Here is a 17,326-nt window from a genome sequence, read left to right as displayed (position 1 = left end):
TGGCTTTTTCCAATGAAGAGAAAGTAGATCACAATGTTGTGTTGAGAAACACAACAGTGTTTCTCAAACTTAACAACTTTAAGATATGTGGACTTCAACTCCCAGAATTCCCCAGCCAGTCATGCCATCTCCAGCCATCCCCCAACCCCAGCCAGAGGCTGCCTGTCCCCATTTAGTCTGAGCTTGCAATCCTTTTCATGGGGTCTCTACATCCTTTGTTTTTTCCATTGAGGAATGGTGCTAGCAGGTCCAATCTTATGCATATTTACTTGGAAATCTTTCCCCTTAGATTCAAAGAAATTTACTTCCAAATAAAGCTCTGTCCAGGAGTTTGCCTACAAATCATTCTCTTCAAATAGGGTTGGGATTGGCCCCTCCAAGTCCTGCCTCCAATCTCTAAGACGTTAAGCTGCATTATAACATTTTGCACATCACGCAAGTCTCGGCCAGATGCTCCGTGTGCACATTTGGTAAGGACACATACAAGCTGGATATGCAGGGATGTGGGCTGGGGGAAAAGCAGACACAGATATTCATGCTTCTGTAATGCAGAAGTCATTTGGGATCAGGGAGAAGAATTGGGGGGGGGGGGGAATGTTTTCTACCTCTTTTTGGCTGTATTTGGGTCTAGACATCCTAGCAATAGGATGAACCTATATCTCTTTATAACCTTTGTGAGCAGTTGTGGCCTTTTTCTTTCAGCGTCACCCACCCTCTTTTTCTTGATCCTGCTTTATTTTGAACTAAAGAGATTCCACATGATTGTACCAGGTTAATGCCAACTTTTAAAAATCAATAAATATTTACTGGTGAACACAGAGAATTCCTGCGTGGAATTAAACTTTAATGAGCCGTAAGCCCATTACTCTCTCAGCAGTATAACAACAGCATGTTATGCATTTTCTGCAACAAACCAAACTATGCTATGAATTGTTTCTAAGGATGCAGATGGTCGAGAAGAAATAAAATGACATTAAAGTGAAGGTCTGCAGTGGGGAAAAAATAGAGAAGATAAATGAAGCATTAGAAGAACACATCTCTTTAGGGACTGAGTCTCAACTCTGGTCATGAGTGTCACCATTTTTCAACTAACTATTCACTAATTAAAAGACTGTGTTATCATTGGGATAAATTAATCCTTTTTAATACCATTTTACTGCTAAATTCTGATTTCAGCTGATTGTTGGGAAACTATACACAGGACTCACTGGTTCAGGAGTTTACCTGCATTTGTGAGAACAGAAAAGCATTTATAGTCCAGCTTCCTTGTTTTCAGTATTTAAAGAGAAGATGACCTTCTGAGGCCACAGTTGAAACTTTGAGAGCATGTTGAGGATGCGGTCACAAAATGGCTCCCCTGGCAGATAGTCCTGCTTTATTATAACACCCATTTACCAAAAGACAGATTGTTGAAGTTGCTCCTTGAAACCCCTTCTAGCCCTCTAGGATGCTACCTACCACCTCCAGCTTAGCTCTTTCTTTCTTTCTTTCTTTCTTTCTTTCTTTCTTTCTTTCTTTCTTTCTTTCTTTCTTTCTTTCTTTCTTTCTTTCTTTCCTTCCTTCCTTCCTTCCTTCCTTCCATCCTTCCTTCCTTCCTTCCTTCCTTCCTTCCTTCCTTCCTTCCTTCCTTCTCTCTCTCTCTCTCCCTTTTCTGCTTCTCCTTCTCCTTCTGCTTCTCCTCCGAATCATAGGGTTGGAAGGGTCTCCTTCTCCTTCTCCTTCTCCTTCTCTTTCTCCTTCTCCTTCTCCTTCTCCTTCTCCTTCTCCTTCTCCTCCTCCTTCTCCTTCTCCTTCTCCTTCTCCATCTCCTTCTCCATCTCCTTCACCTTCACCTTCTCCTTCTCCTTCTCCTTCTCCTTTTTGCTAGAGAAGTGGACAAACTTCCAAACAAACATTGGAGTGTAGTTACCTACATTTGTATTACCTAAATAGCCTTTGGGACCACATTTGAACCATGAGCTGAAGGTTGCCTGCCTCTGCAGTAGTGTATAGTCAAGATGGCTCATAAGTAGATGTTGGGGATAACAGTATTTAGAGATAAGTGAATTCTCAGCTTGGAGATTACATGGAATTATCATGATTAATAGCTATTGATTGACCTACCCTTCATTCTTTTGTCCAATCAGTTTGTAAAGCATGGTTGGCAACCCACAGTCAACTTGCAGCACTCCTTTTTCAGCCCCCAGATTTTTGGGGGGACATTAAGGGACAAAATGTATGCCATAGGTCTGTGCAAACTTCAGAAGTTCTATTATTCATAGTATTACCTTCAATCTGATAATGACCATCCTAGTAGGTCCTCTTGGGAGAAGCTGTTCATTTATTTATTTATTTATTCAATATATATGGCTGCCCGTAACTCACAGGCTCACTTAATCTCCTTATCCCCATACCTGGGAGAACAGCCGAGTTTTAAAGGCCTTCTGAGAGACCAGCAAAGTCAGGGCAACCAAGCTCAGGGGGGAATGGTGTTCCAAAAGGCAGGTGCAACAACAGAAAAGGCTGTTCCACCTAGTTTTGCAAGGTGTGGGAGCCAGAGATGAGAAAGTGCTGTTTTTCCATCTTGGCATCAATTGTCTGGAACAGTTCCTTCTACAAGTTAGCTAGTACCCTCAGTAATGGCTTTCTGGAAGTTACTGAAGACTAAATGTAGCTATAAACATTTGCCTGCTTATTTATGTATTCCCTTACTAAAGATATATTAATGGTTGTTTCTGGCATTGTTTATGAATACGTAGCATGTTTTTTGGTTATTGTAGATTTTTTTCTTGTACTTTAGAATGTTGCTATAAGCTGTTGTGAGTTTTCAAAGATTGGAGGCATAGAAATCATTGTTGTGGGTTGTTATTATTGTTCTGGCTTGTAGGCAGTGGGATGCATCACTGAAAGTTTTGAACTTTCTGAATGATGTGTTCATTCTGTTGCGCCGTTCATTCAGGGAGAAGGTCTCATTTCTGATGTCACTACATACTCCAACATACTCCAAGTATGCTCAGTACTACAAGTAGCCACCCCATAAGTAGCACAGAGTAGCAAAGCTCACAATGTGGCAATATCATATTGTGCACTTTAATTTATTCTGTACCTGATATTATATATGATTGTATAAATAAGTTTTAAAATTTACATGATAAAATATAGCATAGAGGCGGCAGTGCATATGAACAATTTATTTAAACCGCACACATGCTAACAAAGAACAAAAGAGCAATCTATTTACTTGGCACAACACTGCCTCTAAGCCAACATTTATATTTTTGGTGTCTGCCATCTCTTATAGTCCAATCATTTCCTTTTACACTGTGTAATTTCTATTACTGGACAGATGAGAAAAAGGAGGCAACAGACACAACTTTGTGACTATATTCAGCAGCAACAAACACATTCCAAGATGTCAAGCACTGGGACAACAACAGCCACTTTTTACACAAATTGCTGTCTCAGGCTCACTGATGGCATCAAGGCTGTAACTTCCTGACGGGAAGGTCAAGTTTGCATTGCTAGAATAGCCATATTTGAATAAGTTATCTTTGCCTATGTCTCATGAGGGTGTAGTCCTACGTAACGTTCAGTTCATAATCCTTGCATAGTAAAGAACACAATGGATAAGAAAATATTCTCACTGAAATTGTTTCTGGCTCAAGGAACTTAAAAATCTAGCAAAATGTTGACACTTTCCATTGTGAATCACTGAATCAAATTATGGGATTACCAGCCCCAACTTCATGGCAGGACAAAGACCATCTTCTGATAACCCAACTATCCTGTTTGGGGACTTTCCTTGCCTTGCAGCAGAAATTGCTTTTATTTTAATAGTTTTCTTATGACTGATTATTACATTCTGTTTCAATGAATGTCTTGTATATTATACTTGAATGCCAGTCATCAAGATCATTGTCTGCATATTTTTATTTCAGCTGTGACAATGACAAAAATCCAATTTTTCATTTTTTAAAAAAAGATTAAATATCTTCATTTTGAACCATCTTCAATAGTATTTCATAGTCCCACATTAGAAGTTACTAGGGGATTCAACATCATTGGATACAACTTAGCCCCAAATTTCAACTTTTTCAATATTGGGACAACATATACAATAGTAACAGATCTTTAAGTTCAGCTGATAATGTTGGAGATTAAGGGTGCAGTTCTGTGCATATTTTCCCACTGAGTAAATAGTCATAGGATTGTGTTTTAATTGCCATTAGTGTAAGTAGAATTTAGATAAGCTCAACTTCCTCAGAATTGCGGCCACACTATACCTTTCTGGAACATAATGGAGTTATTCCCTTCTTATTAGCCTCAAAGACACAGTGTACAGATTTGTCTATGCAGGATTTCTCAACCTCAGCAACTTTAAGAAGTGTGGACTTCAATTCCCAGAATTCCCCAGCCAGCATGAGAAGCACTGGTCTAGTGGAAGAAGTTTTCAACCCAGTCCTAAATCATAAGTTATTTATTATAGATTCAACTATTTGTAGGTGACTACTTTGTATGAAAAATTGTGATTTATATATACCATTGCTACCATAACTTCTGTCCTTCTGCAATTCTGTTTGTATATCTTTCGATCTTCACTTAACTTATTTTAACCTCTTTACCTTAATTTGTTACTATTACACTTTTTCAGTGATTACTCTTAAATAGTCCTATCATAGATGTTTAATTCTCTGATCTTATAAACAATCTCTTATTTTTCTTTTCTTGTTATTTTTATCTGTTTCTTGTCATTCTTGAGATATCCTTTCTTGTTCTTTCTTGTAGGACATTGAAAGTCTGCATTCACTGGTCACCCATCCTTCCTGTTGCCAAATCTTTTGTCCTCATCTTTCTCTGCTTATCTATCATGGTGGTTGCTTTAAAAGCCGATGATCTTTTCTTCTTTGAAACTTTGGGAATATTTTTTTCTGTGTCACTTTTCAAAATGTTTCTTATCTCTTTCCATAGCTCCACAGATTCTCTGTTGTGTTATTTACATGTATTGAATCTGTTCTTGTAATGGTATGTGGGAATGACCTTGGAAGACAGGGGGAAGTGCCACAGCCAGGGGAACAGTCAGATAAGAGGCAGCTTATCGCACTGCAGGAATGTGGGTGTGGCAAATGCCTCGAAAGGGACTGTCCCTAGTTTCTTGGGCTGTAAAGGCAATTGGGGAAAAATGTACTTTCAGACTTTCAAGATTCCATTAATGTAACTTTACAATAAAGTAGAATTAGTTCATCTGGGCATATTTCCTATCTGGATTACCTCACAAACCTGACAGTTGTAGCACAACAGGATAGCTTTAATTTTAGAGGAGAAGGAGAAGGAGAAGGAGAAGGAGAAGGAGAAGGAGAAGGAGAAGGAGAAGGAGAAGGAGAAGAAGGGATTCCTTATATTGATTTTATATTTTGTCTCTACTTTCTCCAGATCAACTTTGCTGGCATATCTAATCTTTTTATCTTTGTATGATTAACTCATGTATTTGAAAGCAAACATTCATATTCTTTTCCACAGTTTGCACTTGGAAGCATCTAGACTGACTAGACTATATTTCTCCATCTTCTGATTTCTATTATGTAGTCAACTTGATTCTTATATTATCCATCCAGTAATGTCTAAGCATAAAGTCTGTGTTTATGTTGCTTGATACAACAAAGAATTCCTTCACAAAACTCTTTTAATTTATCTCCTGCAGTATTGTATTTACTGAATCCAAATATTTTGTTTACTCCAAGCCTCAAGCTTGGTGCAGAACCTAAAACCCAACTGGGCAGACTTCTGAGAGTGAAACATCACTGTCTTTCCTCAGCCAGGGAACAGTGATATACAACAGGTCTGTGTATGCATCCGCCACTGGATCGTGGATGGATGTGGTCTTATTACAGATAGACCTGTCATTAACCAGCACCAACTTGCTAACAATCTGGCCACCAGGGGCCCAAGTAGAGGCATCCAAAATGGAAGAAGGAACTGCCAACAAACTAGAGGTCTCTCTTCCCCTGAAACAGCCTAATTGGTGCCTCCAATTGTAGGTAGCTATTAGTTATTGTATTGTAGCTTATTGTTATTTGTGTAGCTTTACTGTAATCAATACTGCTTTTGATTTGTTGTCTTTGCTGCCTGTTTCCTTGCTTTGTACCATGCCAGTGTTTGTGATTGGGGCACTCTACAAATATTGGAAAATAAATTAATAAAATAAATATTCATGTACTGCCTCTATCCTAAGACTCTGGGTGATGGAACAAACTTCCATATAATAAAAATCACAAAATCCAATAAAACTCAACATAAAAGCATCAGCAAAACTAATTCCCCAATAAAACCCACTCTAAATAAAATCAGAGCAATTGTGGGACTGGGTAGCCCAATTCATCTCTAAATTTAACTATCTAAGGCCCTATCTAAATAAAACATTTCCCACTTTTTGGCAGGCTAGAGATTAGTTGTTTACTTCTTTATATTCTATTCCAGTGCTACTTTGTATAAATGAAGCAAACCAATGTATTTATATGCATATGTGCATAGAACAAAGTAGAACCCACTCCCACAAATCATGTCTGTGGTCACTCGTAAAATTACAGCTTGATCCTCCGCCTGTTTAGTCAGAAATAATTCTTACTTGGTTTTTTCACATAAAGAAGGATTATATCTCGGTAGGAAAGTACTTAGGTTCCATCCATGGCATTTCCAGCTTGGGCTAAGGAAAAACTGCTGTCTGAAAATTTAGAGGGCCATTGCCAGTCAGTCTAGACAATATGGCATTACATCAGTATAATGGCTGTTTCAATATAAAGCAGCTCCTGGAAATGAATGGGATTTACTTCCAAAGAAAGCAGCTTTTCAAGGTAATCTTACATATAATGTGCTGAGGAGAAAGGGCATCATCTTTGCCCTAATACCTCTAAAGTGGTTTGAAGCCGGATGTGCAATCATCTTCCTGCCTGGAATATTGAGCACATGCTGGGAACATTAAGAGACAATCAGCACTCTGTCCACTGACCAATAATAAAATTAAAAAAAAAAAAATCACTAGGGACCTGCTGTCTGAGTTACAACAAAATATCCCAGGCCTCACTCCATGCAGAAGTAGAACTAGAAGTAGAATCAGAATAACTTGCTAGGCCAAACTCTTTCCCACCTTTGCAATATCCACTATGTGCTTGGCAAAAAATTGCAAATGGCTGGCATGATGGGTAAGTTCCCTGGCCATCAGGACATTGTTCTTCCTGCAGATAAATTTCTGCTGATATTTGTGATATCATAGTTTTGCAGCCAGATACTTTTCAGATCTACAACCTTATCCTTAGGTAAGCAGCTCCACGATTCTCATTAAAATGAGAACCAAAGGAATTTCTCCCTCAATATTACTATACATGTTTCTCTTTATACCTTTCAACCACGTACTTCCATCCTCCATTTCAGTAAGGTTCTGTAGGACAAGTTTTTCATTGATTATACAAGTGCAATGCAAGCCTATGCATATTTTCTCTAAATTGCTAATGGTGGCTTATTTCCTGCAACTCTTTTCAGGGATGCAGCCTACTGTGGTCTAGGTATGATGGGAGTTGTAGTTTTATGCTTATGAAGGACACCATACTGAGGAAGGCAGAGCTAGATTGACTTGCTCAACAGAATTGCCTTTCAGCACCTTAATGTGATTATTAAATGTGCAGTTCTCTGACCTGAAACTAATGTTTCTAAATGAGCTGGTCACTGAGGCATGCCTGTGAATTAAAAGAAATTGTTAGCATATCAAGAATGTGAATCCCTTTTCCTGTTTTTCAGTTTAACAGGAATGGGCTCCTGGAGCCTGATGTTTTCCTCAGCATGAAATAAGTCATCCCGGAAGCTGAATGCCTTGTTATTGTTCATTAAAATGGTTCAAGGGGGAAAAAAACCCCCAAAACAGACCAAATAATTGTTCCTGTCTCCAAAGGTTTAAAAATAGTTCCTTGAAGTTGCTGGTGTATATTTATGTAGCTTCAAATCACTTACTGGCAAGACAAAATAGGACAAAGTTCAAATGGGAGAAATCTTTATTTAGAAGAGGAAGAGTTAACAATATAGTGTTAGCTCTTCCTTTTCTAAATATATCATGAACAGTCTCTTTTTATTTAACCTGCTGGTCTATTTTTTAGCTTATTTTCAAGAGTCTAAATGGCAGCAAATTAGTTGTTAGGAGGTATTATTGTTACTTTAGAAGCCCAAAGCTTTGGAGAGGCAGACTGCCTATTTTGGTAGAGATTTACGGCTTCTTTATTTACATTGACCTATACACTATGGGAGGAAGAGGAAGCATACATCATTCACACTTTTGGCTCACTCATACTTCTTGTTTTTCACCTTCCTTATAACATTTGAAGTGGAACTTTCACATTTACCTTTATGCAGAGGTATGTGAGTTGTATCTAGATTGGAAAAACTTGCTCTTTTTAACTAGGAGAATGATGTTACCATTTCCCTTTAGATCTTTGAAAAATATTGAAAGCAGGAAGCATGATTAATTCCATTTATTTCTCCAAGCCGCCACCATTTTACATGTTTTTTGATGCCAACTTGCAATGCAGCAATTGTTTTTCTATTTTTTGTACATCAATTCCTGGCCTTCCATTCTCTTCTCCCACATTACATTTTTGTGAAAAGACCATTGTAATGTCTTTTTTAAAAAATCTGAATTACAGAAATTGTAGAAGTGAGCAGTCAAGGTAAACAAATTCCACTATAAAAGCATTTGCTTGTTTTGTTCTTTTCCGATTTTTTAGTTCACCCTCCACAGTATGTTCCGCACGAACAAAGACATTTGTATTCCAACAAGCCATCACTATAAATGTTTATGATTCACTCTGATTTCTTTCCACATACATAAGTTCAACCTGCATTATTCCCTTAGTCAGTTGCTTGGAGGGAGGTTTGGGTTCTTTAAATATTGCTGCAGTTAACAATAAAAAAGAACTAGGCCAGCTTCAGTAGGTCATACAGAAATCAATTTATTTCATGGAATAGATAATGCGTCACCCAAAGGTAAAATTCTACAATAGTTTAGAGGTCTCTTTCGTCTTACTTTGCCTTGTGTTCCATCAAAACATCCTGTATTTCAAATTCCTAAAACTGGCTTACAAACAGAAGAGAATGAAAGGATTAAAACTACCATGCAAAAGTGCAATGAATTACATAGATAATTGCATACTGTATGGTTACCATACATGTATTTGGTGTTGGAAAAGACTGCTGAAAATAATATAAATAGCTAGGAAAAGAAACAAATAGATCTTAGAATGAATCAATCCAGAATTCTTACAAATGATCAGTGCAAATTGTCATAATTTGGATGCATTGTGTGAAGTCTTAGCTCTCTTGAAAAGTTTATAATGTTATACCCATACACATACAGACACACACACTTACACGCAATTGGATTACTTTCTTTTGGCATACTTGATTACCTAAGTGTTCCTCACATATTTTATGCGGTATTACTGATGATGGAGCTTTACTTGTTTGGTCATCAATATATCCAGTCCCAATGTTTATTGGCAGATCAGAAAGTCTCAAGATTGGATTCTGAAATAAATCCTTTTTTCATAACTGAAACAAATGGATGCTTATCTAGTGATGAAACAATTTTAAAAAGAAAGAGAGACATTAACCTTTCATTTTAAATGGGCTGGTGTGATTCTTGAAGAAGACTGTGATTTCACTAGAATGACACTGTTAGTTTATTACTGGGAATGCTCTTTTATGGCAGATTGCTGTTACATCTGATTTAATGTTGGGGCCATGCATTTATACAAATATTTCTGGAATTTGAGATTGCTCCCATTGTCACTATACTGAATGTAAATTGAATAAGACAAGTAGTCATGTTGACAGAAACAATGGGCATGAAGAAAAGAGTAAATTAACAAACTGAAAATAACTGGTAAACTTATTAATGCCACCTTAATGCAGAGATATTAGGTGGAGTTAGCTAATACATAGTAGATGTAAGGATACCTTATTGATTCATACTATCCATGTATATCCTCATAAACAGAAATGAAATTGCTTTTGAAATAAATACAGACTTGGTTCGGATACTACCATATGCCTCCTCACACGGTAGTAATACAAATACATGCCTCCTCCATGCACTAGTAGGAAATTCACATGCAGTGTACTGGATGTATACAATATTTTCCTCTTTTTTTCCTTTTTTTTTTGAATAGGTGGGAAAAATCACACACGTTGAGGCATCATGCATATAGATTTCTATATGGACCTCTGTATGCCATATCCACAACCTGAACTTGAGCACTGGAGTAGTAAAGGTCTGCACTGATCTACTTCCCTAAATCACTGTAAATAAGATATGGAATGAATGCAACTGTTTTCTGCTAAGGATTGTGAGGAAATTAGAAAGAAACATTCTTTTGGCTGAGGTGGTAGGCCCTAATGCTTTAGTGATATTGTCTGGTTAACTACCAGACAGAACAAAGGTGACCATGTGAAAAACGGATGAGGTATTCCACAATGTCAATTAATTGACCGCACCATCAACCAACACAAATTTGGAAGTCTTGTATCTTGGCATAACTTTTTCCTTTACCAGCTCCCCTGGTTTCAAGAACTCAGTGATATCCACCAACTACAGAACACTTCTGAGAATTAAACAGTTCAGGGTCAGTCAAACTGAGAGATGTAAATCCAGGCTTCCAAGATTTAACTTCCAACCTTACCTGCCATCTATATGTCAATTTCCTGGCACAGCCCCAGGATCAGTAAGTAATCCTGCCTTTAACATAAAATAAATAAATAAAAAACCACTCTCTTTTGACAGTTAATAATTTATTTCCAAGTCTCCAACCTTCTGACCTTTTCTTGCAGGCATTTTTGAATGTCTGTTTCTGTGTACCACAGACATCATTGCAGGACTTACTGATGTGATGTTATATGCTTACTGGCACAAATAATTCCTTACATGCCACAGCTCACTGATCCTTTCAAAGCAGGGTAGGGAGAGAAAAAGAACAGGATATCCATTTCCTAGCTTTTCAGAAACCTGGGAAACAAAAAGATTTCTGCATAGCCTAGTCTTATAAATGTGAAATATTGAATGAGATTATACATATATGGATGAAAAATGGAAAGGAAGATCAATGTTGCCTTGAAAATCATACTGAAAATGTTAGACATGGTACTTATGGCAACACTTTAAGAATATTAAAAGGATGTCTTTATTTTGTTCAGGATAGATATTGCGTGCTTAAGGAGTCCTGAACTTGATCAGATCCTAAATGAATACAATTTGTGAAGTGGCTAGGGAATGCACTGCGCATGGAAGCTCACAGTTATTATACATTCAATAAGATTCAGTGGAGCAAAAATAACATCTGAATTGACTAACAGGGAGCCTAAAAACATGAAGAAGGAGATGAGTTTCTCCAAAATCAGGAGATTTGCAGGGGAGGTGGGGAGTAAGGGAGATGTGGGGACCTTCTCCAGCTGTTTGTACCACCCTTAGTTTCCAGTGTGTGGTTGGATAAAGAGCTACAGTTCCCAGTACAGCTCAGTGCAACTAAATGTTCTCTAAGAAAGATTTATTTATAAGAGACTAAGGATGGCATTTAATTCATGCCTATTGCACTATTCTTGATCTCTGGCTCTGATCAGAAGAACTGAATATAGCTATTTATTATCAGCCCCTTTGTATAAAAATCCATCTGTGTGCATTCTATTCAGAAAGGATAAAAATAGCGATATATGTGCAAGTTAAGTCCCCCTGGGAAAGAAAAGCATCCACATTATATTTAGATAAACGGTAATAATGATATGTGCAGGAAAACATCCTTGTTATATGCTAAGGGGGAGGAATTGATTCCAATACCAATCATGGATAAGTTTAGATTAAAAAGCTATTTAAGGGCACTCCTTTGGATGAATGCTGTCATAAACAGTAGTTCTCAGATTCTCTAGCACTAAATATTTGTCCCCCACATCCTTTGCAGGCATTCCTCTGTCCCAGGGGTTTTAGATTTACTGTATGCAGTAGAACTGTGTTTCTCAATCCTGGCAACTTTAAGATATATGGACTTCAACTCCCGGAATTCTCCAGCCTGCATGCTGGCTGGGGAATTCTGGGAATTGAAGTCCACACATCTTAAAGTTATCAAGGTTCAGAAACACTGGCATAATGCCAGAGAATGTTTAAACACATGTAAAGTGTTGGAATATTTTACTACACACTTCCTGCTTATGCCTTTCTGTATCCTATACTGATTGCTGACGTTGGTTTAATGATATTTACTTTGTATTATTCTCTTTTGGTCTCAGGTTATCAACCGAGAACACACTGATTGTTACACCCTTCTCCTATCTGGAAGCCCTACATATATGCTGACGTTAGTAGCTTGGTATACAGACACTTGGTCGCATATTTAAAGAGAAAGGCTATTTTATAAGATGGACTGCGAAATTAATATATTTAGGTGACTGCAAATAATGAATAACACCATATAGAGCTTTTGGCGGTGAGGAGCTTTACTATGAAAGTCTCAGCCAAACAAAATAAAAATGAAGATCATCTCACTTGAGGGAATTACTTTCTGATCTAAAGATGGTGATTATTTATGTCCAGCTTGAATGTTCACTAGCTCCTAATTATGTCAATGAATAAATGAATGCTGTTATCTTAGTACTGAACATTTACCACTGAGCAGTACAAAAGAGCTAAATGAAGCATAGTAAACCATTCCTAAGAAGATCAGCAAACATCATTTAGATATGCATAATAGGGGGAAAAAAGTGAAGATAGGAAATACAAGAACGTTGTTTTGATCATTTTCTTTTCAAATGTTGGAAAATTGCCAGCTGGACAACATTAAACTCTTTTTTTTTTTTTTCTCATTGGCAATTAGTAAGCACTCAGACCTTGGGCTGTGAAAAGATGAAAAGCAGTGCTGCATTTTTATAAGATTTGGTTTATTTACAAATGGAAGCAAGTAGGCATTCCACACTCAGCAGTAAATCTGGTGGCATTGCAGTATAGTCCCAAAGAGAGTTCAAATTTAAGATGTTCTCCAAAGTCTGATGGCTGCTTTGTCTGTTAAGGAATGCGTTACATTCTGATTCAGCCACTTACTCACCTTTTATTAAATAAAGATGAATTTATAGCTCAAATCACAATGATCAAAATAAAAAAAAAGTTCTTGATGCCAAGTTTGGGAAAGCTAGTTTTGTATCCATACGCTGTGGATTCTGCATCCTCCTTCACTTTATTCATTCACAAGACCTACATGAAGAGGAAAAAAAAATGATCCTCAAGTGTTAATCGGTCATAAGGAAAAAGGTGTATGGAAAATTCATGGCATTCTTTTCAAAATCAATTCTTCTCTCAAAGAAATTCAGAGCAACAAGTGCTCTGTACTGTTTACTTAGCAACATTGATGAACAAATTAGATGATAATGAAGGATTTGTTTCATTGTTACTTGAAACACAACAGTGGCCTAATCCAGAACATGCAGGAAAAGGGCCCTGGGGAATAATGAGTTGTTTTTCTAAAGGAGAAATTGCCATTTTTTTAAACATCCATTTGTAATATTTCTTTCTAGAACAATAGTTGTTCAAATTAAATTAATCTGTGAGGAAAATTACGTCACTATAGCTAAGAAATGGTATCTACAGTTAAATAACGATACCTCAGAAACTGTGCACTCTTGTATTCCTCCATCTATAGAATATATAGTTTTGTTTGGTTTTTTGTCTGCTAAAGTATTCTGTCTGATGGGACCTAGGAGACAAGCCTTTTCTGCCGTGGCCCCCACCCTCTGGAACATCATTCCCCCAAGGTAAGGTTAGCCCCATTCCTACCAGCCCTCTGGAAAGCCCTTAAAACAGTGTTGTCCAAACTTGGTCACCTTAAGATGAGTGGACTTCAACTCCCAGAATTCCCCAGCCAGCATGGCTGGCTGGGGAATTCTGGGAGTTGAAGTCCACTCATCTTAAGGTGACCAAGTTTGGACAACACTGCCTTAAAACATGGTTTTTCCATCAACCTTGGGGATCCCCTGGGAACAGGGAGCTTGTGAGATGGTTGCATTGTGTATAGGATGTTTTTTATTCTCCTGAAGTCTTGGTTTTATTTGTGTTTCATTAGCTGTAATAGTTGCTTATATTTGTTTTTAACTGTCTTTGTTGTGTGCTGCCCAGAGTCACACTTGTGAGATGGGCGGCTATATAAAATTGCTAAATAAATAGTGTGCTGAGTTGACTTAATAATCCTTCTCCTAACCCATTTTCCTGCTGGTTCACATGAGAATACTCTCCTCTCTTAGCTAAAAGAGATCTAGATACTTCTGGAAGAGTCCCCAAATTTATTGCAATTATTCTCTCTGTTAAGTACTTAATTGCATAGCAATTTGGGGAGTTTCAGTGCTTGTATGTATAGAGCTGTGCAATTTTCTTGATATTTATATTCAGTTTATTTCCTGATATGTTCACTTTGGTGTTTGACCATAAATTTAAATAAATAAATAACCAAACTAGCAAGCAAGCAGATTGTAAATTCCTCGTGTTTTAATTTTTCAGCCAGAGCAATTCCTCACTTTTAAATACTATTTTCCTGAAGAAATACAACACTGCTTTTGGTTTGGTTGGTTATATAATGTTTTGTGAGATCAAAATTTGTAACTAACAACAGGAATACAAACAATTTCTCCCCCCCCCTTTTATTACATTGTTGTAAACCTGGATACATTGTATTGTTTCAATTCAATAGTAATGTTTATATAATATGATTAAAAATTATTAACATTCTATTATTTAGACAGCTTAGAGTATTAAGAATAGAGAAGAGAAAAAAAGATTCCATCAATATTAATTACAATTTAGTATGTCAATATTACAAACATAAAATTATTTTTTTTTTTTCATCCAAAGTTGAATACAACTTTGAAAAAAGAACTACTATGATTCACATCAAAGTATTTGTTGTATAATGGAAGTTTTGATCTTATACTGATTACTTAATATTAAAGTCTCCATTGTATTGTTACTTAGTATACATCCATATCCATATCTATATTTTTTACATGTTAATAAAAGGAAAAAATAGACAAACAGAGCAAATTTAACAAGAATTAAAATACCAAAAAAAGTAAAAAAGAAAAGAAAAAAAGGGGGAAAAAAAGGAAAAGAGGAAGGGAATACACACACACACACACACACACACATACACATACATACATGCATACATACATACATGCATACATATAGAACTATTGGGTTTCTGACTCCCGTATTTTATACATCTGCTAATTTCCAATTTTTGTAGACATTTAGGCCCCCTTAGTTTTGTGAGATCAAATTTAGCAGCTAACAACAGTAATATAGCCAATTTCTTATGTCAATGTATGTGCCTTCGGAAAGCCAATGACAAGATTGTCAAAGATTAGTGGAAGATTGTATTGATTTCTCCAAAATCTTTTGACTAAAAGGAATCCCTAATTGGGTATTGCCACCAGAAAAGCAACATGTGGCAATTTGCTCAGAAGCCTGCTAACACAATTTAAAATTACAATTTATAATACAGATATTATTGATAGATATAGATAGATATAGTATTGATTAGGGAAACACACTTTTAAGGGCACCCTCAGTCCTGAAAGCCAACTCCTCATGGGATTTCTTTATCTCTCAGGCCAACCTACCCCACAAGGTGGTTGTGAGAAAAATTAGAGGATGCACAGTATGTATACTGCCTTCATCTTCTAGACGTTAGCCTTCTTCAGTGATGCCACTCATGTGCTTTATTACTTCCAAGCTATATTGCAACATGATTATGTGACTTAACAGCAGCAAATAAAATTCTGAGTCATCTATTATTTTTAGCTGGAAAGGTTCCTAAATAAGCATGCATTTGGAACATTTGCATAAAAATCAGGGTATATTTGGGCAAATCGGCTAAAAGTGTCTTAGAGCAAAGCTGCGTTTCAATGAAGTCTATATAGGGGATGTTGCACAGATAAAAAGTATACATTAGGGCAGATTGCATAGAAAAAATATCACAAGTATACATTTCATGCAGTTCCATAGAAAAACTGGGACAGACACAAATGTTTAACAGAAAAAGAAGGAAGGAAGGAAGGAAGGAAGGAAGGAAGGAAGGAAGGAAGGAAGGAAGGAAGGAAGGAAGGAAGGAAGGAAGGAAGGAAGGAAGGAAGTTTTGAGTTTATTCTGGTCACCTAAAATGAAAGGCCAGAGAACAAATTTCATATTTTTGCAGAGGTATTTAATATGAATACATGAGACCCTGCACTTCAATGCTGTGCCCACTCTTTGCAATAATTTCTGCTAGGGACCAATTAAGCTTCAGTTAGGGATCAGAGATTGCTTGACAGTCTGCCAAAGGAAGCTGGTTTCTCAATTCCTGGCAAAAGGAATTAAAAACAACATTATTTTGTAGATATAAAACACACACATGACAATAGGCTTATAAAATGGTGTCTTGTGCAAAAAGGGCTTTTCTGTAGGGAAAGAATGATCCCTTCAAGCAAGGCTGAAAGACATCTGTATTGTTTATTCATTTTTTGTTTGTTTTGTTTTTTCTGGTGACTATTAATAGATACAATCCAATTTTTTTCCTAAAAATAATATCTGAAGTATCAAATATCCTGTACCTTTGATACATTTCCACTGCATTATTTGGATATTTTGCATCAAAAGCAAAGTTTTGTTTCGTTTGGGGTTTTTTTTAGGAAGAATCATAAGCACCTGTAGGGATTAGAATATGGGTTCAAAGAAGGGTATGCTGGAAATATACTAATAATTAACATTCATCATAGTTTTCCTCAACATATCCTGGAAAACAGTATTTCTCTGCCAGAGCTGAAATAGATTTAATCCTAGAAATTCTTTTTTTATATTTTTGTTATCAGCTATTCTCTGTTCATGAGAAAATCTATATTCTCTGAAAACTGTATTTGATACTGACAAGGAATTATGTTTAAGTATTTGATAAAATTGAAATCTGATATACAATAGAAGATTACAATAGTGATACTGTATATAAAGGTTGTCCTGATATCTCTCCAGCCAGAGAAAGGGATGCTGTGCAAGGGACAAGGAATGATCATTGTGTACCCTCACATCCTAAAATACAGCAATTTAGAGGGGGGGAAGCTATTATGGGCCAGAGAAGGAGGCCTCCCAGGATTTATTAGGCCTTCAGTCCAGAGGTTCCCCAAATGGAAAGCCTGTTTCTCCAAATTGACATTTTTCATCCCTTAATAAGTAATGTTGTTGCAGATTTTACCTGATTATAACAAACCAAAATAGTAGCAACTGCTTATTGATTTTCACTAAACTCAG

General features: G+C 36.7%; 1 long non-coding RNA gene across 9 annotated transcripts in view; it reads left to right on the top strand.

Moving 5' to 3' along the window:
* Window positions 1-17,326, top strand: part of LOC112541514 (uncharacterized) — a 220,299-nt gene that overhangs the window by 168,090 nt on the left and 34,883 nt on the right. For 7 of the 9 annotated variants that reach the window (XR_015796359.1, XR_015796361.1, XR_015796360.1 and 4 more), the window contains 2 exons: window positions 10,188-10,289; window positions 12,292-13,858. This is a non-coding gene — a long non-coding RNA (uncharacterized LOC112541514). Of the gene's footprint in view, window positions 1-10,187; window positions 10,290-12,291; window positions 13,859-17,326 lie in introns of those variants that run through there. The other 2 variants (XR_015796357.1, XR_015796355.1) reach the window with 1 other exon arrangement.

The sequence above is a fragment of the Python bivittatus genome, unplaced genomic scaffold, assembly GCF_059951505.1.
Source record: "Python bivittatus isolate LINGU-HERP-01145 unplaced genomic scaffold, Pbiv_v1 ctg000330_np1212, whole genome shotgun sequence".
NCBI classification, from domain to species: domain Eukaryota; kingdom Metazoa; phylum Chordata; class Lepidosauria; order Squamata; family Pythonidae; genus Python; species Python bivittatus.
This window is presented reverse-complemented; position numbering and strand designations above follow the sequence as displayed.